The 25,528-nt window shown below is 43.6% G+C and overlaps 1 protein-coding gene across 2 annotated transcripts in view; it reads right to left on the bottom strand.

Annotated features, from left to right (window-relative positions):
* Nucleotides 1-25,528, bottom strand: part of LOC124618105 (ras-related and estrogen-regulated growth inhibitor-like) — a 572,768-nt gene that overhangs the window by 98,328 nt on the left and 448,912 nt on the right. The gene's annotated exons all lie outside the window — the stretch shown is intronic.

Raw genomic sequence — 25,528 nt, 5'->3', positions numbered from 1 at the left:
TGACGTATCTTTTCCATGCCGACAGCGATGGTTAGTATTCCCTTAATGGTTAGTATTCTGTAAAGCAAACTAATCGAGAAATATGTATTTCCTTGAAACGGCTATTTTTGTGCCAATAGGAAAACCAGTTACATATATACAACGCATTCTCTAACAACGGAGGTGTAGAAGGTGCCACAGCCATGTATGACATACACCGAGACTAGCTGTCAGTTAACTGTAAACATCGGCCTCAGTGCAATTTGAACTGTGGAAGCGTATAACCCAAGACAGATTCTGCCAAATAACGCCTGAAATGTGTTAATTTTCTCTGTTGACTTGTACCATCCACTTTTATGTGAAAATTGTACTATGGTGTTAACATGTATGCAATTGTATTCTAATTAGTTCCTGCATTACCTCTAGCATTGAAGATCGTTAGTCAGTGACCGAAATCTAGATCTTGCTACAATAAAAACAAATTGCGAATGATTGGTGTACCTTCTTTCACCATCTGACATGTTCAGTTATTATTGAAAACAATTTCGCAACTTTCACCTAAGCACAATTTTTAATATGGTACGTTTGTACGCCTCAAACACAGTGACAAGAAGTTTTTGATTTATTTCTTCCTATTTTTTTCCTTCTGTATTCCAGCTTAGCCTTATTAGAAAGTTTCCTCATATTTCCGTTTCTTCAGCTCCACAGGAGGTTGTACATACTGTCTGGCTTTATTATTAGGCAAGTGGTTTTTGTTTTTTCGTTACGAATGTACTTAAATTAGTTGCCTAAAAGTCTTTTATAACTTTTCTTCATGTCGCACAAATCTGTGACTATCTTATACCATATTGGACTTCCAGCATGATGGCATGTCATTGTCTCACGCCTAACTGTCCAAGACGTCTCAGATATTTTACTTTGTTGTTTGATTTTCTAAAATCACATGCTACGGAATTTTTTTCTATTGTTGTAGAAATGCAGGGAAATAATACAGCCAAACCTTATGCCGGAATACAGCTCCCACTTGAATTTTATGAAGGAACCCACCGTGCTTTAAGTCTCCATATGATGGACCATCAGTAGCATATCATTTTGTCACTCCTTAAAACACTACATAAAAATCTGAAGTTCAGCTAAGTGCTGTTGTGCGCAGGATGGTCTTATCAAATTCTCATTATAAAACTTTCTACAAGCGGAGGATTCAAAACTGGTACCTCAAAACTAGTAATTTGAGTGCTAAGCTGCACCACAATGAGGTAGTAAAAGTTCCAAATTATTGAGGTGAGTAGTTCAGTACCTGGCAAACACTTATTTTCCGAAGAGAACGCCAAATTGATACACGTAAATACTGGCTACAAACTACGCTTTTCACCACCTCAGCTCGCTCTCAAGGTTATTTACTTCAGCAGGAGGGAGAAATCCGCCACAGTGCAGAAAAATTATGGTCGCCTCAGTATATATGTCCACTGCAGCCAGTTTGTCACAGTGACTGTCCAGATGTCCCCACGTAACTAAGGGTTTCCGCGTTCCGGCTGCCGTCGGTAAGCGCTGGCAGCTAATCTCCGACACCTGGTCGAGGCACGTGCGCCGTGCGTGGGTGGCCGCCCGCCACGCGCGCCTGCTGGCACGGTCGCCAGCGTCGCGTTGCGCCTCTGGCAGTCGCTTCCGGCAGCCCGACGACACTCTCTACGACAGGCTGATGTCCTCAAGTACTTGCTCAGCACTACTGTCCTCTGGTATTTGTGCTCGGACAAAAAGTACATGGGAGGCAGAAAGACAGAGGGAGAGAGAGAGGGAGAGAGAGAGACGGAGAGAGAGAGAGAGAGAGAGAAACAGAGAGAGAACGGGAGAGGACGAGAGAGAGATAGAGAGAGGGATTAAGGTTTAATGCACACGTGACTGTGTTATGGAAGCAGCAGTAAGGCTAACAATGTTGACTTATTTAATTTTGGACCCACAGTCGCTATGAGCTTTTTAAAAATTAAAATTGTGATTCCACCAGAGCAGCAAGAAACTGAAGTGTGGAAATGGAAAACGTTTTAAGCGCCTGTTTTTTCTTTGTTTCTTTTTTAACGTGGGATTTCAGTGCTATTGCTTCCTTGGTACTGTGTTGCATGTCCAAAGGAACTATGCATCCAGTTCAAAATAACACAGGACCGCCAATACCATATCGTAAGTACAAAGAGTAAGAAGATCCTACATTGCACTATACCACGTTGTGATATTAGAATAAAACATTTGCAAGTATAGATAATACCCTATGCTTGCAAATACACGGAGAACCATAAACCCACCGACAAACTTTCAGAAGTTCTTTATGAATAGCTTCTATTTTGGTACATGGGACCCACGGTCACCAGTGGCTAATTACAGAGTAATAATCTAATTACAATTTATTTGGTTGGTTACCACAATCAGAACAGTGAAGAAGCGTGCAATTTGCAATAACCAAAACGTACACCACACAACACAGAGTTAAGCCACATCCGTTATGAACAGATGCAAGAGTACTGGATGTGACTGCCTTTGGTGCAGGAACAGTTCACCAAAGCGTCGTCGTGACATTCCATTGCATTCAGTAAATCCATATATGAAGGACATATAGGCCAACTATTCATCAATATCCATAGTACTCCTATGTATTAGTGTTGACACATGGCTAACACTTTCAGGAAACAAAACTCTAGACAGAACCGAGCCGTGCTGAATGCAAACTTGAGGGCAACGAAGTAAGAGGCGCATTATTGTTGTCAACAGCAAGCAACATGAGCGAATGGAAACGAGACACAGAGCACATACATTCGTCATTTGCACTGTTGTGCAGTATTGTACGTATGATGCAGATACCAAGTTAACTGGGTAAACAGAACAAACGAACTGCAACAACTCTATCACGAGCAGCCGAAAGAGTGATAGTCTGTGCAGAATACCATGGCCAGTAAATGCACAGGGCACTGTGGGGAGAGAAGTAGTGGTGGGGGTTGTGGGAAGGCGCTTAGGGGAATTGCTGAGTGCTGGAGGGGAAGTGACGTTCTAAACTGAAACCCAAACTCGCATTTTTTGTAAATGTTAAGTGAGGCTTCGCCATGCTCATGCTTGCATGGTGACCATTCAAAAACCTCTGCTTGGTTAATATCTTAAAAAAATTCACTGAAAATTCAGCGATTTGTTTTCACCTGACTTGATAATTATTTTTAACTTTCAGAGCGTCAAGAGTGGCGGATTCTGAGTAAAATCTACACACACCTAATGTCTCTATGTCAAAATTTTCTTCTTTTTCCAAAACATAGCGGAGTTTACACAGTGTCACTTCACTAATATGTGGTGCACATGAAGTTCCGAGAGAATTGTGAAACAGTAGTGTTCTGAGTTTATTAAGTCAGGAAGTGAGTAAAAGTAAGGTCAGCATCTCATGAAATAGCGTATTCTCGATACAAAATAAATGTGTAACGTCTCCAGTTATGTTGATCCAAAACCCATTGCATTTCTCTCTCCATCTGCTATTACTTTCTTTCATCGAAAAAGTCTGTAGTTAGTGGAAAAACATTTTAGATAACGAAGTTTTACATAATAAGCATATGGTAAAATGTTGTCTCCTTTGCGTGCTATCATTTTCCAAAGCCTCATTTCGATACCTCAAATCGTTTACGAAATATGAGGAATGCTGTGGACATTTCACTCTGATTTGTCACTGGCTCGGCGCGATCGCATATGAGTGTGCTCGGATAGATCAGTTTTCTTGAGATGGGTGACAGATAGATACCTCTACCCAAGTCTAAAGAAAAATTCAATGTGTTAGCTATATTTCATATGCAGCAACAAACACTGAACAGCCAAAGGAACTGGTACCCCTGCCTAATATCGTGTACGCCCCCGCGAGTACGCAGAAGTGCCGCAACACGACGTGGCATGGACTCGACTAACGTCTGAAGGAGTGCTTGAGGGATTGACACCATGATTCCTGCAGGGCTGTCTATAAATCCGTACGAGTACTAGGAGGTACACTTTGCAAGGCATCCCAGATATGCTCAATACTGTTCATATCCGGAAAGTTTGGTGGCCAGCGGAAGAGTTTAAACTCAGAAGAGTGCTCGTGGGGCCACTCTGTAGCAATTCTGGACGTGTGGGGTGTCGCATTGTCCTGCTGGAATTGCCCAACTCCATCGGACAGCACAATGGACATGAATGGATGTAGCAGATCATACAGTATGCTTACGTACGTGTCACCTGTGAGTCGTATCTAGACGTATGATGCGTCCCATAACACTCCAGTTTCACACGCCCCATACCATTATAGAGCCTCCACCAGCTTGAACAGTCCCCTGCTGACATGCAGGGTCCATGGATTCATGAGGGTGTCTCCATACCCATACACGTCCCTCCGATCGATACAATTTTAAACGAGACTCGTCCGACCAGGCAACATGCTTCCAGTCATCAACAGTCAAATGTCAGTGATGACGGGCCCAGGCGAGGCGTGTAGATTTGTGTCGGGCAGTCATCAAGCATACACGAGTGGGCTTTCGGCTCCGAAAGCCCATATCTATGATGTTTCGTTGAATGGTTCTCGCGCTGACACTTGTTGATGGCCCAGCATTTAAATCTGTAGCAGTTTGGGGAAGGGTTTCACTTCTGTCACGTTGAACGATTCTTTTCAGTCGTCGTCGGTCCCGTTCTTGTTGGATCTTTTCCCGGCCGCAACCATAGCCGAGATTTCATGTTTTACCGGATTCCTAATATTCACAATAGACTCGTGAAATCCCCACTTAATCGCTACCTCGGAGATGCTGTGTCCCGTCGCTTGTGCGCCGACTATAACACCACGTTCAAACTCACTTAAATCTTAATAATCTGCCATTGTAGCAGCAGTAGGCGATCTAACAATAGCGCCGGAAACTTGGTTTCCTATATAGGCGTTGCCATCCGCAGCGACGTATTCCGCCTGTTTACATATCTCTGTGTTTGAATACGCATTCCTATACCAGTTTCTTTGGCGTTTCAGTGTAGCAGTATGCTAGCTGAATGCTGTTACTACAGTATCATTCCGTTATTTCAGTTTGCACGACGACTGTAACTAACCGGAAAGTAATGTTTCCGTAACACTTAATGATGAACCTACAGTGTCTCGAAAATCAGTTAATGGCACCAAAAATAAATTGTATCAAATTCATAAAGCGACTGGTTACATATTATACCTGTACAAACCGATCTTTCACGTACATGTTTTGTTATGATTCTATCCTAATTTTCCTTGGTTGCTTCAGCCACTGAGCGATAGGAGTAAGTAACTGAGCCTTTCGTAGCGAAGGTTTTCTTGTCGCTGTTTTGGCTGGCTTTGAAATACTGAGCACAATGGCTCGAGAACAAGAGCAGCGCAGTCTTTTCTTGACCGTATCCGCACACCTCCACAACCTTCGAGCGGACGTGTTTTGTGGCGGGCATTAGGGCCCATCCGCCAGCGCAACAGACGGTGTGCGGTGAGCCGATGGACGGCGCGGCTTCAATTAGCGTTTCGCCCGAGAGTGGGAGGGGGGGATTGGGGGGGGGGGGGGGGGGGGCGTGGCACGCAGCCTGACACCAAGACAAATACCGTCATTCAGCTGTCTCGCCGCAGACTGCGGGCCCGACTGTCTCCCGTGGTCGCCTGCTGCGCTTCCACACCGCCGAGCTCCTTTCCAGTTGCCTCCTGCACGTCACGCCATTCAGCCAATTACTGTTTGAATTTTAATGAGCATCGTGTCATTGAAATGTCATTTAGAAAAAAATTAAGCTAATATGCATCGGCAACAGGAACCGGACAATAACATTCGTGCAGAAAAACACATTAACTACCAATCTTTTTGAAAAAAAATTTCCTTTATTAATATTCATTTACATCCGAATACATGAATTGGTTACAAGGTAGTGGAAACACTGTTTTAATTCATACCTTCACTGACAGGCGTTCACCATATTACGTGCCCTCAATATATGGTGTAAATTTTAAGTTGACAGACTAGAATAACTCGAAAATGAACTTCACACGAAAAAATGTGTAGAATCCAAAGTTGATTATTTTCGAGGGGGACATCTTCTGGTGCTAAAATTAGCACGCCACTCCAACCCCCTGGGGGTGGAGCGGAAGGCAACTTTAAAATTTCAAATAGTAACCACCATTTTTTATTGCGGAATCCAATTCTTCATACAAAACTACGTACATTTTGTCTTAAACATTTGTTTTGATACTTGGTAGTTAGTGCTGTAATTCAAAAAAATCCATGTTCTCATTTATGCGTGGCAAATGTTACGGATAAACAAAAAAAATAATTATTTATTCGTAAATTTTGATTCGCTAGAACTAAAACTCTCCCTCTCTCCCCATAGGCTGGAGTTTGAGAGAGAGGAATTAGAGTTTTACAAATGTCGACCGAAATATTTGGATCGACATTTGTAAACACGCAAAAATGAGGACATGGATTTTTTTTAATTACAGCGCCAACTACCGAGAGTCAAAACAAATGTTTAAGACAAAATGTTCTTAGTTTTTTTATGTAGAATCCTGATTCTGCAATAAAAAATTGGGGTTACTATTTGAAATTTTAAAGTTGCCACTCGCACCGCCGCCAGGGGGTCTAATTTTAGCACCAGCAGATGTCCCCCTCGAAAATAATCAACTTTGGATTCTACACATTTTTTCGTGTGAAGCTTATTTTTCGAGTAATTCTGGTTTGTCAACTTAAAATTTACACCCTGTATAATAATTCCGCATCTCGGTCACCTTCCCCTACACAGATGGAAGGCGTCATAGATCGTCAGCGCATGCACCTCTGTCGATGTCTTGCAAGGGCTGCCCCATGGGACAAATGATGTCTGCAAACAGGTCGTAATAGCAAGGATTGATATCATGTGAATACGGTGGAAGTTCCAGTATATTCCATGCCCGCATACGCAGGAGCTCCGACATGGGTTTTGCCGTGTTGCATTGTGCATTATCATGAAAGATAATGGGGATGCAGTGAAAGGAGGTGCCGACGTGCGGTGAGAAGATGATGTCGCAATAAATCACAGTACTGTGGCTTACGATGTGGATGAGTTAATCCAGCACTACGTTATACCGCAGAGGCAGATAGCCATTGCAGCCTACTAATGCAATTTCTTGAGACGCCACCTTCGTCCCGCACTGAGAAGAAAGCCATGGTACTTGCTGGCATTGCGCCTCATCATCCTTCATGAAAGTGCGCGATGCCACACGGCGAATCCCGTGCAGGAGCTAGTGCGTACGTGGTGGTTGGAAACACTAGAACATCCACCACTTTCTCCCAACATGGCCGGCCGGGGTGGCCGAGCGGTTCTAGGCGCCACAGTCTGGAACCGTTCGACCGCTACGTCGCAGGTTCGAATCCTGCCTCGGGCATGGATGTGTGTGATGTCCTTAGGATATTTAGGTTTAAGTCGTTCTAAGTTCTAGCGGACTAATGACCTCAGAAGTTAAGTCCCATAGTGCTCAGAGCCATTTGAACCATTTTTCTCCCAACATGAGTTCGTGCGATTACGACGTGTTAGCCAAAATGGAGGAACCTCTTCGTGGCACGTGCTACATCGTAAGAGAAGGCATCATCCTTGTTATATGGAGGTCCTTGCGAGACATCTGTAGAGATGGACAAACTGACGGTGTTCAAAATGGTTCAAATGGCTCTGAGCACTATGGGACTTAACTTCTGAGGTCATCAGTCCCCTAGAACTTAGAACTATTTAAACCCAACTAACCTAAGGACATCGCATACATCCATGACCGAGGCAGGATTCGAACCTACGACCGTGGCAGTAGCGCGGTTCCCGATTGTAGCGCCTACAACCGCTCGGCCACCCAGGCCGGCAAACTGACGGTGTACGACGCCTTCCATCTATGTGGGGGGAAGGTGACCAAGATGCGGGACGATTATATTTGAGGGCACGCAATAGGGTGTGAATGAAGCCTAGTATGAGTTATAACTGTTTTACCACTGCTTTTTATCCAATCCGTGTAATAAGAAAAGCACCTAGTTTCAAATACTGCAGCATCATTTTTGGTGAAGTACCAAATTTTAGACCGCTCTTTCCGTTTTGGGATTTGTGTCCACCATACCCACGCAAATTACAGTGACATAAAATGAAGTGCTATTATCGTAATCAACATTCACCAAAAACCAGAAAAATCGTTATGACCAAAATAAGCCTCGATCTGCAACGTCTGATTTTCCGTCAAACTTACTCACTTGTAATGTTCTCTTATAGTGGCACATCCACAATGGCTCGATGGATTGTTCACTGTGAACAAAATCTGCTGAAATTGTAATCTCAAATTTCTTTTATTTGGATAAAGGCATATACACTTCCAGGGTTTCAGGACGCTAATCCATCTTCAGGTGCTGCTTAGCTGTCTACGACCGGACAGTGAGTAATTAAGCAGTGACTAGAGATGGGATAAGCGTCCTGAAACCCTAGAAGTGTACATCCCTTTATCCAAATTAAAACTAAACTAAACTCCTCCAGAGCAGGCCATGCAGGCCCAACGGTACCGACCGGCCGCCGTGTCATCCTCAAGCGATAGGCGTCACTGGATGCGGATGTGGAGGGGCATGTGGTCAGCACACCGCTCTCCCGGCAGTATGTCATTTCCGAGAACGGAGCCGCTACTTCTCAATTAAGTAGCGTCTCTGTTTGCCTCACACAAGGGCTGAGTGCACCCCGCTTGCCAACACAACAGCGCTCGGCAGACCGGATGGTCACCCATCCAAGTGCACCCCAGCCCCACAGCGCTTAACTTCGGTGATCTGACGGGAATCGGTTTACCACTGCAGCAAAGCCGTTGGCCTTATCCAAACTAAGGAACTTTGGAATTACCAATGCAGCGAGATTTATTCACCAGGAACAGTCACGCATTTGTGATAAAATGGGATGATGGAGGGGGAAAATGAGCAACTGTACTCAACACAGAGTACGCATGTGAACACTTTAGGTTCTCTGCTACACAACAGCCGGCAGCTGTGGCTGAGCAGTTCTAGGCACTTCAGTACGGTACCACGCGGCTGCTACGGTCGCAGGTTCGAATCCTGACTCGGGCATGGATGTGTGTGATGTCCTTAGCTTAATTAGAATTAAGTAGTTCTAAGTCTAGGGGACTGATGACCTCAGATGTTAGGTCCCATAATGCTTAGAGCCATTTTTTGCTACACACAACATCTTCTGGAAGAAGTGTACGTTATAGTTTTTCTCCTATACGCACAGATGGCATTACTAGGTGGGCTAAGGTACGTGTTACTCAAATGAGGACCAGGGCAACTAATGATTAAGACTTTCGGGGAGGCTGATGGCGCTACAAGAGTGACGTCGATCGGCCGTGGCTGTTTACTGGTCACTACCGATGATAACTAGTAGACAACACTTTATCTAAATCTATGAAATTGACTCGAAGAGTTAACGATTAATGTAATGTTGTGTCCAACTAATTTTGAAATATTTCTGATTATATGTCTGTCGCATTGAATGAGGAATTTTCTGCTACGTTGAACCGGTAGCAACGGAAAATGTTCGAAAATACACGTAACTGGTAACTTACGACTGTGCAGATAACAGATGACAAATTGATTCCTTTATAGACATAATGACGAAGACCGTACATAAATACGTTGTTGTGAATATTAGATTGCTCCATATTCGAAAGATATAGCCCTACAGGGTGTATCATAATTAACTGCGGAAACTGGAGCAGATGAAAGGATTGAGAGAATTTCTAGCCCACACAGAGGCTTACCAGAATCGTTGTTCCCACGAACATTACGCGACTGGAACAGGGAAAGAGGGAGGTATAACTGTCAACAAAGTATCCTCCACCACACACACACATCTCTCTCTCTCTCCTCTCTCTCTCTCTCTCTCACACACACACACACACACACACACACACACACACACACACACACACACAAACACACAAACACACACACACAAGGTGGTTTGCGGAATATATTCACCCTATGAAAATCAATAAAACCGACAAACAGTAGGGAATTATTCCTGACTGCAAATGATGGAGAAAAGGTACCATAAACATGCGTCCGGAAGTGGACGGGGTGCTTGCAACGACAGCAAATCATCCCAGAACACAGTACTGAGCTGCATCGCATCCACGTCACAACATATGTTCAAAGTGGCATCCATGGGTGCAATCGACACGTTCACACGTTCTGTCATGAACTGCCGCGCTCTTTCGCACATTCCGTCATCTATCCCAATAGAGTCACAGATATCGTGAACACGCTGTTGAAGGGTCTTCTCGTTAGGAACTGGTTCAGCATACACAACGGTTTTCCGATGCCCTCAGAGGTAAAAATCCAGCGGGTTTAAATCCCGTGCTCTAGAAGGCCATGCTATAGGGTTTCCGCGTTCTAACCAGCATCTGGGGACGATGTTGTTGAGGTGTCCGCGAACTGTAATGCGGCGGTAGAGTGAAACAACAGAACCTGGCGTATTGCCAAAGTCACATTCTTAAACAGCCCAGGTAGAGTATTCCGCAGGAAGTCCAGATACGTTCCTCCGTCGAGCCGTCGTAGAATACTAACCGGTCGACGTACGTGGTCGCCAAGAATGCCAGCCCACGCACTGAAGCTGTACCAATGCTGATTAAACGCCTCAACTGTTCCTCGGGGATCGTCTGTAGTCCACAGATGATGATTATGCAGCTTGATGTTGCCAGTTCTGATAAAGGTTACTTCGTCAGTAAAGCGGACTGATGACAAAAATCTCATAATTGTGATGGTCTGGTGCAAAAATCATCTAAAAAATCCTTCCCGTAGAGGGAAATCCGCTTCTGATAATTCTTACACTCGTTTCAGTCGATAGGTTGTCGTACAGGATTCACGTAATCCTACTTTGGCTTATACCATGTTGGTGAGCGACTTGCCTGGAACTTGCACCAGTGTTCGTCTTAATATCGTGTCAAATCCAGTCCACCAAAACTAGTGTACTTTCAGTCCGCTGCCTCCTCCTCGTTCCTCCATCTTAAAAGACCAATGATCACACAAACGCCTAAAAAGAGCTTGAAACGTTGTCTGTGAGGGTACTTGTTTTCATGGACGTGCTGCCTCTCGACCGTTTCCATCTGCTTGGCTGTACGCAAACAACATCTCCGCTTCTTCCCGGCGTGAATACCGGACCATTCTGCTGTTAACAGTACTCTGTGTCAATCGCACAGCCTGCAACACACAAGAAACGCACAGTACGTAGTCCGAAGGCCTTCCATTCGTCAGCGCTATCTACCGTGGCAACGATGCATTTCAGACACGTGTTCACAGGACCTTTTTACCCCATTCCCAGTCAGGAATCTGTCTCTGCACTTTATCGGTTTTATTAATATTCATCCTGTAAATGTAGATGTAGGCCAACGGCCTTGCCGAAGCGGTAACACCGGTTCCCGTCAGATCACCGTCGTCAGGCGCTGTCCGAGTTGTCTAGCACTTAGGGGGGTGACCGTCCGGATCGTCGAGAGCTGTTGGCAAGCGGGGTGCACTCAACTCTTGTGAGGCCGATTGAGACGCTACTTGATTGAGGAGTAGCTCCGGTCACAAAAACTGACCACATGGGGAGCGGTGTGCTGGCCACATGCTCCTCTATATCAACATCGAGTGACACCTATCGGCTGATTGTGACTATGGCGATCGGTCGATGTTGTTGAACCTTCCGAGGTAAGTTCGGACGGGGAGAGAGAGAGAGAGAGAGAGAGAGAGAGAGAGAGAGAGAGAGAGAGAGAGAGAGACGGAGATACGACAGCAAAAGCATAACCCTTTACCAAACACGCAAACTTCCGTTTGCAAAGTAGCTGCAAATCTATGGCTATGAGCCGCCACTGCCTTCCCAGTAACTATATATTGTCTAAACACAAACTTTTAGATAAAACCTTCACCTAAAATTTGGCTAAATTTCAGCTATATGTACAGGATGTACAAAAAGTCCCAGGTGCAGTGTTTCTCCGCTAAAATCCATGAAAGTTTTTGACGTTAGTGACGTTCAGACGGTCTTCAGACTTCCGTGAGATGAATGTTGTTTCAGTTACGTTCATGAAACCGGCATCCGTTTACATTAATGCACAAATGGGGAACGTGTGTATTGTTGACCACGATCAAAACAAACAGGCATTTAACGAATAATGGCTGCGTTTCAGCCAAATGGGCAGTCACCTCCTACTCACTGTCTATCGGTGTCTCGTAAACCAAATGCTTCCTCTTCATCCACAAAAATAAATCCATAGAGTTCAGTATGGAAGAACATGGTGGCCACTTTACTGGCCCACATATCCCGGTCCAAACGTTGGGGAAAATATTGTCTAAATGTTCAGTGACATCAATGACAAAATGTGATACGACTACGTGATGCTGGAACTATAATTGTTGGCTGACTGATAGCAGGACATTATCGAGTGTTTCCGGTGGTACTTCACGGAGATAGATAAGGCAGCTTCCTCCATCGAGAGTGTCATGGAGAATAAATGGTACCATCAGCTGGCCATCAACAATACTTGCCCATACGTCTATGGCAGATCTCTGTTGGTAGAGGAACATACCTGTTGCCTTAGGATTTGCCAACTCCGAGAGCTGTCTATTGTGGCTGTTGAACATTCCTTCCCTGCGAAGGTAGCCAAGTCAGTAAACAAATCACAGGTTTGGAAATCAGGGTAGATACCGCTGTCAGAGGTAATCAGCTGATAGGTCTTGTACCCTCTGATACTTGAATGGATGCATTCTCGTCTCGAATAGTACGTTTCATGCATTGGTGTTGCAGGCATTTAATTCGTTCGCTGTGAATCGTGGGCTCGTGCTGAGATTGTCTTCAGATCGCTGTAACTGAGGTTGTCCTCAGATCGCTGTAACACGGCTTCCTCAAACTGATCTGTTTGCACACTGCGATGTCCACCAGTTTTCCGTCCTTCTAGTGAAAGGGGTCCAGTGTCACGAAGACGGTCATCAAGTCTTTGGGATGTAACATGACTTGGTGACCTGCTATCTGGAAATCGTTCTGCATACAGGCGCCATGCTGCTCAACTGTCGTATCGTGCCTCCCTATAAAAGATGCATGTCAGCTAGCGCAATTTGATTGTAATTAGCAGTCAAGAACATGTAAACGCCAGAAGAAACGTTCATGTAAACACAACATAAACAATAAAAACGTATTTACAGGACAAATATCCCCTTCATTTATCACTAATTTCTTAATTTATTCCACGACCGGTTTCGAAGCATAAAGCTTCATCTTCAGGTGCCACCAAATAATTATGAGGGCTCAAATGTGTGGCGGGAGGGCCAGTCAGTCATGGGGGTCCTCGTCCCCCCCTCCCCGCCACCAACACTGAGTGCTCCTACTGCCTCCCATTGATGTTACCGTAGTTATTTGGTGGCACCTGAAGATGAAGTTTTGTGCTTCAAAACCGGTCGTGGTATAAATTACGAAATTAGTGACGTATGAAGCGGATTAAGAAATTACTGCCATCTGAAACGAATTTTTATTCTATAAATACGTTCCTCAGTTGCGGATGTTCAGCTGATCAAGTAATAATGTAACTATTTATTCAAGGACCTGGGCACTTCTAGCAATAATGAAAACTTACCCTTCCTAGTATTATTAGTCGACGACACTATTATTCCGCCAGGGAGTGTTTTTACCGTAGTATTTCACGACGACACGCTGAAACTGTCTTAAAACCATTGACAGTGCGATGCGTTTTCCATAGTCACCACTGTGTTTCCGGTAAAGGTCACGGGGGGCCAGACGCAATAATATCGTGGTGGGGAAATAAGAAGTAACTGTGTTGCAAATCAGATTCCAATCTAACGCGTTGAATACGAAGCAGTGGACGTTGACCAAAGGGAGGTCCATAGTACTGCAGCGTAATACGATCGACTGGTAATACTCTCGACAGTTCTCAGCTCATACTTTTTTCCATACATGCCTTATCCAGAAACTGGAAATTGACAATAGTATACCTCACTACCATACGAAACACTCATGGGGAATTAATGCAAACAGTACATGTATATTTATTATGTACGAGTGTATTATAGCTGAAATACGATAAATACTTAGGTAAATACTTTTCTAAAATGCAAGAATATACCTTCGCTTCATATTCGAAATAATGAAGCTGAGAGCTGGGTCTTCTAAAAAATAACTTTATTACCCTCTGTGAGATACCGATTACACATTTCTGTGGTTGCTATTCCCACCAACGGCAGCTCAATGCTAAACAATAATGCCTTCCAGGAACTTCCTGATTTATGAGCTTTCACCTGGGTTTCCCGTTACCGCAAATTCTGTCTGAGGCATCCGCTTTCCATTACCGTACAACAGCTGGGCGCACGCTTCCTGTTGTGGATTGTTCGCCGTTCCTATTGAAAGAGGAAATTCAATAGACCCCTGCAGCGAAAGAGGCATTCTCGTTTCGCCTTTGACAACGTAATATTGTACGGTAGTTCATCTGAAACAAAAGATAGACATTCTGCCACTTCCGGCCACGGAGAAGCGGACGAAAGCCGGAGGTATGAATGTACACCAACCGATCTCTCCTCTGAAGAATTTTCGTGTTGCCTCTAGTCTGACAGTTTCTCGCGTACTTCTCATTGAAATATGACCATGTAGACTTTCTAGAAACATCCTCGATAATACAGTAGATGCTTTCCATTTACCTGTTGCGTCAGATTTGAGAGAAAATCTCACATTTTCAAATATTGGGACCATTGTCTTCTTCAGTATAAAAATGGTTTGTTGTGAAGTTATATCTGATTAAACCTTTTAAAGCTAGTAATCAATGTGAATGTGACGTCGACAGCATGGCTTGGAATTTGTACCAAACATGATGTGTCAGGGCTTCTTCAACGAAAGGCAATCAGAGATAGTGCGGCCTGAAGCTGCCTCTAGCGGTCCTCAGTCATAAAAACAAGTCGAAATTAAAACGTGCAGTAACAACTACAATAGAGACAGTGGGTGTGCAGTCAGTAGCGCACGAAATCGGCTGTTCGGTGTAGAGAAATCATATGGGCGGCACGTGTCACAGTTTATATGCTGATAGGAGCACAGGCAAAGCAAACGACCCCGTACCTCAGGCATCCACTTCTTGTATAGACACGTGGGTCACACATTTATATAATGTTCAAGGCGACTTTGTTTTTAATAAGATAACAGAAGAAGTCATATTTTGTTGACAACAAATTGCAATGAAAGTCAGCAGCCTACACCACTGAGTAATGACTGTTCTCGACACAAATAAAGCAGCTCGTATCTCAACCGGTATTCGTTCCCGAACATGTGTTAACAGGACCATTTTTTATCGTGTATGTGTAGTTTCTACTGATAATATTTCTTGAAGTAGTAAGGGAACCTGTGTAACAGCTGGGGAACAGAAAGTGCATAAAACATACAAGTATGTCTAAGGCATGTATTGTCGCTTCAACACCGTTTCGAATTCGGATATACGAAATAGTTTGTCACTTTATCTAGTTAATGTAACGTCCTTACAGGCGGAATTCTAGATATCTGTCCAAGAAGGGAGAACCAAATCCTCATAAGGCCAGGTTTTCAATTCTTTCACGTGTGGCCCGCTTCGGACGTATGTAGACCTATCATGTTCGACTAAAATCTTAGTACATTACCACACATGAAATACTTAGAATTTTTCCATGCTATAGAGTAATTCATTGGCAGTCACTCCTTTTTAGAATAACGTCGTTGTTCATCCTTTATCCTCAAGTTGTTCTGGAGCAGATTTGAGTCCCTTCTCATTTTCGTCGAGAATAAACGCACGCTAACTAACGGTGTGTTGATCTGTGTTCTTCTTGCTTTGATATAATTGGTATACCACAAATTACACCCGTCGTTAGAGTAGTACACAATAGTTATTCTAATCTTTTCTAATATCTGAGAAGATATGGTACATATCAGATTGTAGTCTCCAGGGAAAAGAACAGTCCAGTTATGACTGCGGAGATACTGGTACAGTTGCTATCTCGTATTGGAATTTACTTAGTGCTCAAAAGGAGCCAGCAGCTTCAAAGCACTAGTGTTCTATGAAGCGTTGGGGAATCGCGAAACGTTGCGTCTTGAACGAGATAACTCCAGTCTTCTCACAGACATAATGTTGACCAATTGGTGCATGCTCAAGGCGGAACCATGTGACGTACTTTGGAGAAAGAAAACGGCTGCATACCAGGATGTGAATGAAGATGAGTTGGCTCGAATTTAGAGTTTGAAGGGAGACGTGATCTTCAATACTTTACTAATCACACTGGTGGTGAAACTGAAAATATTCTACGAAACTGGACGTGGAGTACCCCATCCATAGATGGCATTAAAATGCTCAAAAACAGTCTCACTGTTTGTCACCTCCGCCACATAATTTTCCTTCTTTTATTTTGTATTCCACATTTCACTTCCTTTCCTTCAGATTTTGTTGTTGTTACAGTCTGATTTATGTTAGATTGTATCTGATGCTTGTCTGCAGACAACTGTCACAGATCTACGCTAATAGCAACGCCTTTTTGAAGTTGTAAGTAGACTGTTTAGGCTTCTATGCTGGTAACGCCATGTAGCCCTCTATATGAAAATCACTGACTGTGCTGTGTGCAGTCTGTGGCTGGTTTGCATTGTTGGGATTTGCTATTGTAGTGTTGGGCAGTTGGCTGTTAACAGCGCGTAGCATTGCGCAGTTGGAGGTGAGCCGCCAGCAGTGGTGGCTATGGGGAGAGAGGTGGCGAAGTTTTGAGAGCGGATGATCTGGACGTGTGTCCATCAGAGACACTAAATTTGTAAGACTGGATGTCATGAACTGATATATATATATATATATATATATATATATATATATATATATATATATATATTATGGCTTTTGAACACTATTAAGGTAAATACATTGTTTGTTCACTATCAAAATCTTTCATTTGATAACTATGCCTATCAGTAGTTAGTGCCTTCAGTAGTTAGAATCTTTCATTCAGCTGGCTGTATTGGCGCACGCTGTATTGCAGTAGTTTGAGTAACGAAGATTTTTGTGAGGTAAGTGATTCATGAAAGGTATAGGTTATTGTTAGTCAGGGCCATTCGTTTGTAGGGATTTTTGAAAGTCAGATTGCGTTGCGCTGAAAATATTGTGTGTCAGTTTAGTGTTGATTAGAATAGGTAGAGATGGAAATGTCTGAGTACGTTCAGTTTTGCTCAGCTGTTTGAAAATCAAATAATGTAAGAGGTTTATCAGCACAGTCATTCATAAATTTTTCTAAGGGGACGTTTCAAAGTCTCTACCTGCTAACAGTATCACATAAAGAAAAATCTGAAATTCGCAAATGGTACAGACCACTGTAGTGTTTCGCCAATGCCCCTCCTTCGATTAGTTCCATCGCACGTCTTGAGGCACACGAAACCAAAAATTAACTGAATCTTCCACTGCAACAGCCAACTGAGAATTGGCGGTCACAGTGTCCCGTGCATGAGAAGTAGCAACGCAGTGACAGCGTAAAATGTTTGGGTCCCACTGGTGTACTGGTGCCTTTGTTGGTGGTAGCAGTCCAGTTCGCTAGCTGTCACATGAGAATTAGTTTAAATCAGACGAAACTCCTCTATTATTATTATTATTATTATTATTATTATTATTGAATTTTTCTTATGCAATATTAGGCAGAGGGTGACTCTAATGGATAATTTTGATAATTAAATTAGTAATTTTCATTTATTCCTAGCTCTATGAAGAAACAAGGAGAAAGACACTGCCAGAGCAATCATCGTCCGGCAGAGAACGAGGCACCGCTACCATTTACCAAGTACTTTCAGAATAAATAAATAATCAGCAAAAAAATTATATAACTTGTTTCAAAAAAATATCTGTTTGGACGACTACGTGGTGGACAATGAGTAAAGATGAAAAAAACATAAATAAATGTTCCTCGTATTTTACCATGAGTGTCGTATGCTACACTTTACACTGTTTTCTCCTTTTTATCTTTTTTTTCATTTGTCTTCTGACTGTTTCGATTTGGCACGCCATGGCCTCCTCTCCTGTGACAACCTCTTCCTCTTAGAGTAACACATGCACCCATCATCTTCAACCACTTCTTTCTTCTTCTTTTTGTTCCGAGTCTATACGAGGTCAGTGTTGTTGCTATTGGATTTGGCCTGGTTAATTTAAGAGATGGTCGTATGCCCTTCCCATCGTCACGTCGCTACCCCTGGGGAGGGAAGTTCTGTACCCGACCGTCTGCGTAGAGTGTTATCCGTGTGAAAGAGTGCGAAGTTTTTTCTATTTGTTTACGAATCGTGTAACTAAAGCGGGACTCGGAAACCAAACTAGTCGGGTGAGCAAAACCGCCTAAAAACCAAATGCAGTGTGGCCGTCGCATCTCCCCTCGACCTTAATCCACCGGGTGGGTTCATTCCTGGACCGGCGCACCTGCTTGAATTCTTCAATTACTTATTGGATATATTCGAATCTCTGACGTCCCTTACAGTTATTTAGTTTCTACAGCTTCCTCAAGTGGCATGTGGATTACTTCTTAACGTTTCATGCCCTACTGTTCAGTCCCTCCTACTTACTTCTTGTCAATATTTCGCACACACTCCTTTCCCCGTCAATTTTGTACAGGACCTTCTCATTTTTTACCTTACGAGTCTACCTAACTTTTCAACACTCTTATACACTGCTCAAAAAAGTACCATATGTGTCAACGCATTATACGATGAGGAGTTCGTTGCACTGCCTCTTACCCATATTTCACCCCTTCCATTCACGCCTCTCCGATGGAGGCCAGAACCACGACACCCTGTTTTCAAATCACATTCTATGTGTGGCCGAAGAAAACATTTCAGACACACCACTGCTCAGAATCGATACAAAAAGCCCTTAGGGGCTGGCAAAAAGGGCGACTATGAAACTACCCCTTCTCTTTGGCGTTTATTCCTACAACAATTCCGCCCTCGAAAACGACGATTCGCAGTGCGATGAGACACAGGTCGACGTTCTTGACAAACCCACCTATGAGGTGTCGAATGGATTGCTTACACTCAGGCGCTAGAATATCCGCGAGGCACAACTCAGCTAAATACACTATGTGATCAAAAGTATCCGGGCATCTGGCTGAATATGACTTACAAGTTCGTGACGCCCTCCGTTGGTAATGCTGGAATTCGATATTGTGTTGACCCATCCATTGCTTTGATGAGAGCTTCCACTCTCGCAGGCATACGTTCAGTCAGATGCTGGAAGGTTTCTTGGGGACTGGCAGCCCATTCTTCATGGAATGATGCACTGAGGAGAGGTATCGATGTTGGACGGTAAGGCCTGGCACGAAGTCTGCGTTCCAAAACATCACAAACGTGTTCTTTAGGATTCAGGCCAGTCCATTACAGGGATGTTATTGTCGTGTAACCACTGCGCCACAGGCCGTGCATTATGAACGGGGGCTTGATCATGTTGAAAGATGCAATCGTCATCCCCGAATTTCTCTTCAACTGTGGGGAGCAAGAAGGTGCTTAAAGCATCAGTGTAGGTCTGTACTGTGATAGTGCCACGCAAAACAACAAGGGGTGCAAGCCCCCTCCATGAAAAACACTACCACACCATAACACCACCGCCTCCGAATTTTACTGTTGGCACTCCACACGCTGGCAGATGACGATCACCGCGGATTCGCCATACCCACACCCTGCCATTGGATAGCCACGTTGTGTACCGTGATTCTTCACTCGACACAACGTTATTCTACTGTTCAATCGACAAATGTTCACGCTCCTTACACCAAGCGAGGGCTCGTTTGCCATTTACCGGTGTGATGTGTGGTTTATGAGCAGCCGCTCGACCAGGAAATCCAAGGTTTCTCACCTCCCGCCTAACTGCCATAGTACTTGCAGTGGATCCTGATGCATTTTGGAATTGCCTTGCGATGCTGTGGATAGATGTCTGCCTATTACACATTACGACCCTCTTCAACTGTCGGCAGTCTCTGTCAGTCAACTGACAACGTCGGTCTGTATGCTTTTGTGCTGTACGTGTGCCTTTACGTTTGAACTTCAGTATCACATCGGATACAGTGAACCTAGGGATGTTTATGAGTGTGGAAATCTCGTGTACAGACGTATGACCAGTGACACCCAATCACCTGACCACGCTCGAAGTTCGTGAGTCCCGTGGAGCAGCCCATTCTGCTCTCTCGCGATGTCTAATGACTACTGAGAGCGCTGATGTGGAGTACCTGGCAGTAGGTGGCAGCACAATTCACGTAATATGAAAAACGTATGTTTTGGGTGTGTCGGGATACTTTTGATCACTTAGTGTGGGTATTGTCCACGAAGATGCTAGGGTAGCATTGACGGTCGTTGAGGGAGGGTCCTAGAGTGAGCAGTTTCTGTTTCATTCACGCACATATGAAAGTTGCAACCGCAAACCCCACCCTCTATCCCCGTTGTTACACCATAGGACTCCATGGGAGGGCGCGAAACGCGAGGCCTGAAAAAGGATAAACACTCTTTTCTGCTTCGGACGACACTGAAATTTCATCGAGTGGTGTTAAACAGCACCTACTGGTCCACCCCATCTACCAGAACAAAAATTGCAGTCGCGCTACACTCCAAACAGGCCAGATCATGTTCAGTGGAGTAATCGTACCACGATGATCTTTGAGTAGTGTTGTCCGGGGGGTGCCAGCTGTGTGAAATGTTGTCTAGAACGGTGTCCTGTTGTTCACAGTACGGCGAACTATCGCTTTAGACATCGAAATGCTTGGGAAACAACGCCTTTATGTCACCTACTGACGTCTTTCCGTGGCGATTCTGAATGGCGGTGTGTCTGAAATGCCTTCCTCAGACACCCATAAGAAAATCGCGCGATTTCAATGCTGGGTGCTGCGGTTCTGACCTCCATCGGAGAGGCGTCAAAAGAAAGGGTGAAATGTGGGTAGGAAGGGTTGTGTCGACCGTCCCACCGTGCGACACGTCCACAATCGTGTTGGACGAAACTGTTTAAAATTTGGTGCCAATGTGACATCGTTAACCCAGTTTACACATAAGATGAACGTGTGAGCTTTGGCCTCTTTTTCGCCTGTGTCGACACCTTGTTGTCTGAAGCGTCGCTGAGTCTGAGGTTAATATCGCAAGGGCCCATGCATTTGCACCATTACAGAGAATGGTTAAAGATAGCTTGGAGTCAAATTTTAAAACTTCTTTTCCGGTTAACCCACAATCGATGATACCGTTCCATACAATGCTTTATTTCAAATGCACATTCTCAGAGATTTCCTCCGCAAGTGAAGGTTCGTCTTTGATAATAGCTGACTTCTTTTACTGAAGAACGTCCTCTTTGCCTCTGTGTAGTCCATCACGCCTATCTTTACTTCCTAGGTAGCGGAATTCTTTCACTTCCTCTTGCGTCGCGTGTTACGGTAGTCCGCTAGAACATCCAGTATTTAAATTGTTCATACATTTTTTGCTTACCCCAATAAATTACGACAGCTGCTGCCTTGCTGGAAGCATACATACGAACGTTCGTTGTCCGCCTCCGGTGTTTCTATTGACAGTCCAGCATTACTCTTCGCATTAGGCGTGTCTGGTGCGGAGAGAAATCACTGTTGCAGCCCAGCTTCGCACAGCAGGTTATGCAAAACAGCCGGCCGGCGCCTGCCCGCTTCCTTATTACTTTACTCTGCTTGTGCCCTCGCGGTGGCAGCGTTATGGCCACTTTACCGACGACAGCACCGCGCGAGCTGTTGACTCAACAATTGCTGAATAAGACATCACGTTGCCTGGATTTATGGTAATATGAATTACGCTGAAACCATTACTCGGAAGGCGTCTGTCCTCTGCACAATGCAGCCATACACTCTTCAAACCATAAATTGGTGTCTGTTACGTTGACAGTAATTCTCTGTGGTCAAGTAAATTAACAACTGTAGCGTGATGTGTATTGAAGCTGTAGAAGCTGGACATTTATTATTATATATATGGATCGTATCTAGTATTTCAAGTATTTCAAATATGTACTACTGAGGAAACAATCCAACCAGCCCCTAGTCCACCACATTCTTACTGAATTAAAGTTAGATCCTAACCCTTTTTCAGAAGACAACGTCTTTTTATTTATTTATTATCTTTACATGAAATGAGAGTGTTATTTACATAACGTAATAGAGTGTTCAAAAAAAATATGAGGTCATCAGTATCCTAGACTTTGACCTACTTAAACATAACTAACCTAAGGACATCACAAACATCCATGGCCGAGGCAGAATTCGAACCCGTGACCCTAGCAGCGCGGTTCCGGACTGAAACGCCTAGAACCGCTCGGCCACAGAGGCCGGCAATAGAGGGTTAAAATAGCATGTTGACTCGTGGGCGTATTTGATGGAAAAATACTGTTATGGGTGATTAAAAATGTCCCAGGCTTTCTCGGCGTGACTGATTAATGGTGTGATTCCGTGTGTTTTGCCGGTCATAGAAATACTGTGCTTCGCATGGAAACTGTAACTCCTCAGAACGCCCGGAGGTGATCTACTAATAATTAAAATTTTAGGTCTATGAAACTACTGACGGTTTCAGTGTTTCCTATAAATGTTACATTTGTCTACAGCCGCGAGGTTCTCGGTCATCAAAGAAAAAATCACTGCAGACGGGTTCTTTATCGGTTCTTTATGTGACGTCACCGTTTATTCGCTGCCCAGCTTTTCTATTTTCTTAGTTATGGAACACTTTCCTAACATGTTGACAACCACATAAGGAAAAAAAAAGCAACGCAATATGTAGCGTGGACATTTTTAGGGTTCTGCACACTTAAACGAATACTTTTTTGTTCGCCTGTCTGTCTGTCCATTTGTTAAGACCTTTATTTCTCGGAACGAGTAGAAATATCATGTTGAAAATTATGCCATCATTAAGGCCTACGGTCCTTGTGCGGTGCTCAAAATTTGTGCATCAATGCAATTAAAATTTATGGCCATTTATTTCACATATTTCGCTACTCGCAAACTCATTCGTCAAAACCTATACTCGAGCTATCTATACACTACGTTTTTATAGAACCGTGAGATTACGATCTTATTCGCACATTTTTTTTGGTAAAGTCCAAACATTTGACGAATAAAGAGGTAACAAGTCATATTTAATGTATGTAATGTAATCAATGTCAGAAGCGTGGTCAGCTAACAGAGGTTACTCAGTTAGAAGCTATACTTCTGATCGAATACGGAAGTTTCAGTGTAAGTTCATGTCCACGTGCGACCTTCGTAGCAGACTCTTTCTGTTGTTTCCAGTTAATTGCTCAGAATGCCGATGGCTGTAAATGCAAGTTGAAGTAGCACAGGACATTCTTTTTCACACATAACCACACTAATGTGATTTCTTGTCTCTTTGATTTGTCTTATGCTTGGAATTTACTAATAAAAGATTTCAGCCCTATAGAAAATTATTTCACTATTGCCTGGACCACGTGTCACAGTCCACCAATGATCACTGCCGTTACTTCTCTCTAAAGAAACCGGAAGGTCATGTTACTTCCCAATCCTTTCAATGGTCAAATTCAAGATGCTAAGAAAAGAGAAACTTTTAAGGGATCTACTTGAGTCATTATGAAACTGAAGTAGCTCACAACACCCACAAAAAGCAAGAGCCTACGGAATATAGACATATTCTTAACTTCAGGATGCAGAATAAAGAAATGGTAAGCTTTGACTCGAAGACACAATACAAATATAAATTATTTGGCGAGTCTGTGCAAAACCTGAGCTGTTTCAACAAAAGGTTAAAGAATGTCATCTAATTACTTTGTTTATTTTATTTTACTCTTGTTATTTTCTTATGGATGACAATACGGGTCCCTCCATTCCAAATGGGATGGACTGTTTCTGCCGTTCAGGTGGAAAATGAAATCAGTTTTACAGCCCAAATCCCGCAGAAGGTAATTTTCACCAGCTTACAACGTTGAAGGATTATCATGGTTGGATGACTTTTATAAACAAGACTGGGGTCCATTAATGAAAAAGTGATGTGAGAGCAGAGGAAACACTGGTTCGATATTATCCCCCTCTGCATTTCAGTGAAAAAATTCTAGAAATCTACTGTTTGAGAAACTCATGTTCTTCAAGAAATGTGCTAACGAGTAAAAACCGAAGAAATGGCACTAATTAATGTTAGAAGCGTGGACAAATAACGGAGGTTACACCTGTAAAAATCAACTGTAAGAGGTTACTCCACTAGGATTCAATCTCGATCACTTTATTCTTATTTTATTGAAATTTTGGTTCAAGATGTCTAGAAATTAGCATTTCTTCCGTTGTTTCGAAAATTTTGTGTTGGATAGCTATTGCCCACATATCCGCACGGGCAGTGGACAGTGTTGAAGGAATATCAGACATATACAGAATGTCCCTGGAGGAATGTTCACTATTCAGGGGTATGACAGGAACGCCCATTCGAAGCAAAAGAGTCTAGTAAACTCTAAAATACGTGCCTCAAGAGCCATGAGCACTTCTTCATCATCGATACTGTGACCCAAGTATCTTCTACTGCCAGCTGTTTTTTCTCTATATTTTGAGAGCTAATATTATGGACCAAATCAAGGAAAAATGTCTGGTAAATATGGGATCTAAAGCACATATCATATGAGTTAAGAACACTTATTTAGTAGAAGAGATGTGTTTCGCAGCAGCGAAGATGAACAAGTACTCATATATCTCTAGGTAACTGGACTCTCAAACTGCGTGTGGGAAACATCTTGCAGTAGAAGGGGAAGGGGTGTTGAAATGGTTGCTTACCCTCAGGCACTAGAATAGCTAAGTACACTAAGTTGTCAAAAGTATCTGGACACCGGGCTGAAAATGGCTTAAAAGTTCGTGGCGCCCTCCATCGGTAATGCTGTAATTCAGTATGGTGTTGACCCACCCTTAGCTTTGATGACAGCTTCCACTCTTCAAGCTGAAGATGAAGAAATGTTAAGGCTCTTAAAGTATGCATTTTTGAGCCTATGTACACGAGATATTTTTGCTTCGAATTTTCGTTCCTGTCACATCCCCTGGGACACCCTCAGGAATGAAACAAGTACAACAAGGCTTACATTAAAATATGTTGTCCTGTTCCAACATAACCTACAAAATCTGATTGATCAAAACAAGCCTCTGACAGATTGTGTTTTTCTTCGTAAGAAAAAAGGAACACTGTACAGCAACCAGGAACTTCAAGCTACAGTGAAACAGTACCAACGTAGTCCCGTTTCCAGCGTTCGTAAAAGGTAGGTTCTGCGTCCAGTCTATCGCTCCGTTTCCAGGGGAATATGCTCTCGCTTTTGTGTCATAAATTTCGTAACGTTGACGCGAGATGAGTCAGGGGCAGCAACGAGCTCGTGACAAACTGTCAGACTGCGACCGATATGGGTGGAGAGATCGCGGCAACAGGTGTCTACCGGTCGTAATTTGCATCTCACGAGTGCCACTTTGGCAGAAGCGACGGGGCTCCCCGCTGTGCCCGCCCCGAGTGAAAATAGAAGAAGAAATTTATGAAAGCGGCCCTATCAATT

The sequence above is a fragment of the Schistocerca americana genome, chromosome 1, assembly GCF_021461395.2.
Source record: "Schistocerca americana isolate TAMUIC-IGC-003095 chromosome 1, iqSchAmer2.1, whole genome shotgun sequence".
Lineage (NCBI taxonomy): Eukaryota > Metazoa > Arthropoda > Insecta > Orthoptera > Acrididae > Schistocerca > Schistocerca americana.
This window is presented reverse-complemented; position numbering and strand designations above follow the sequence as displayed.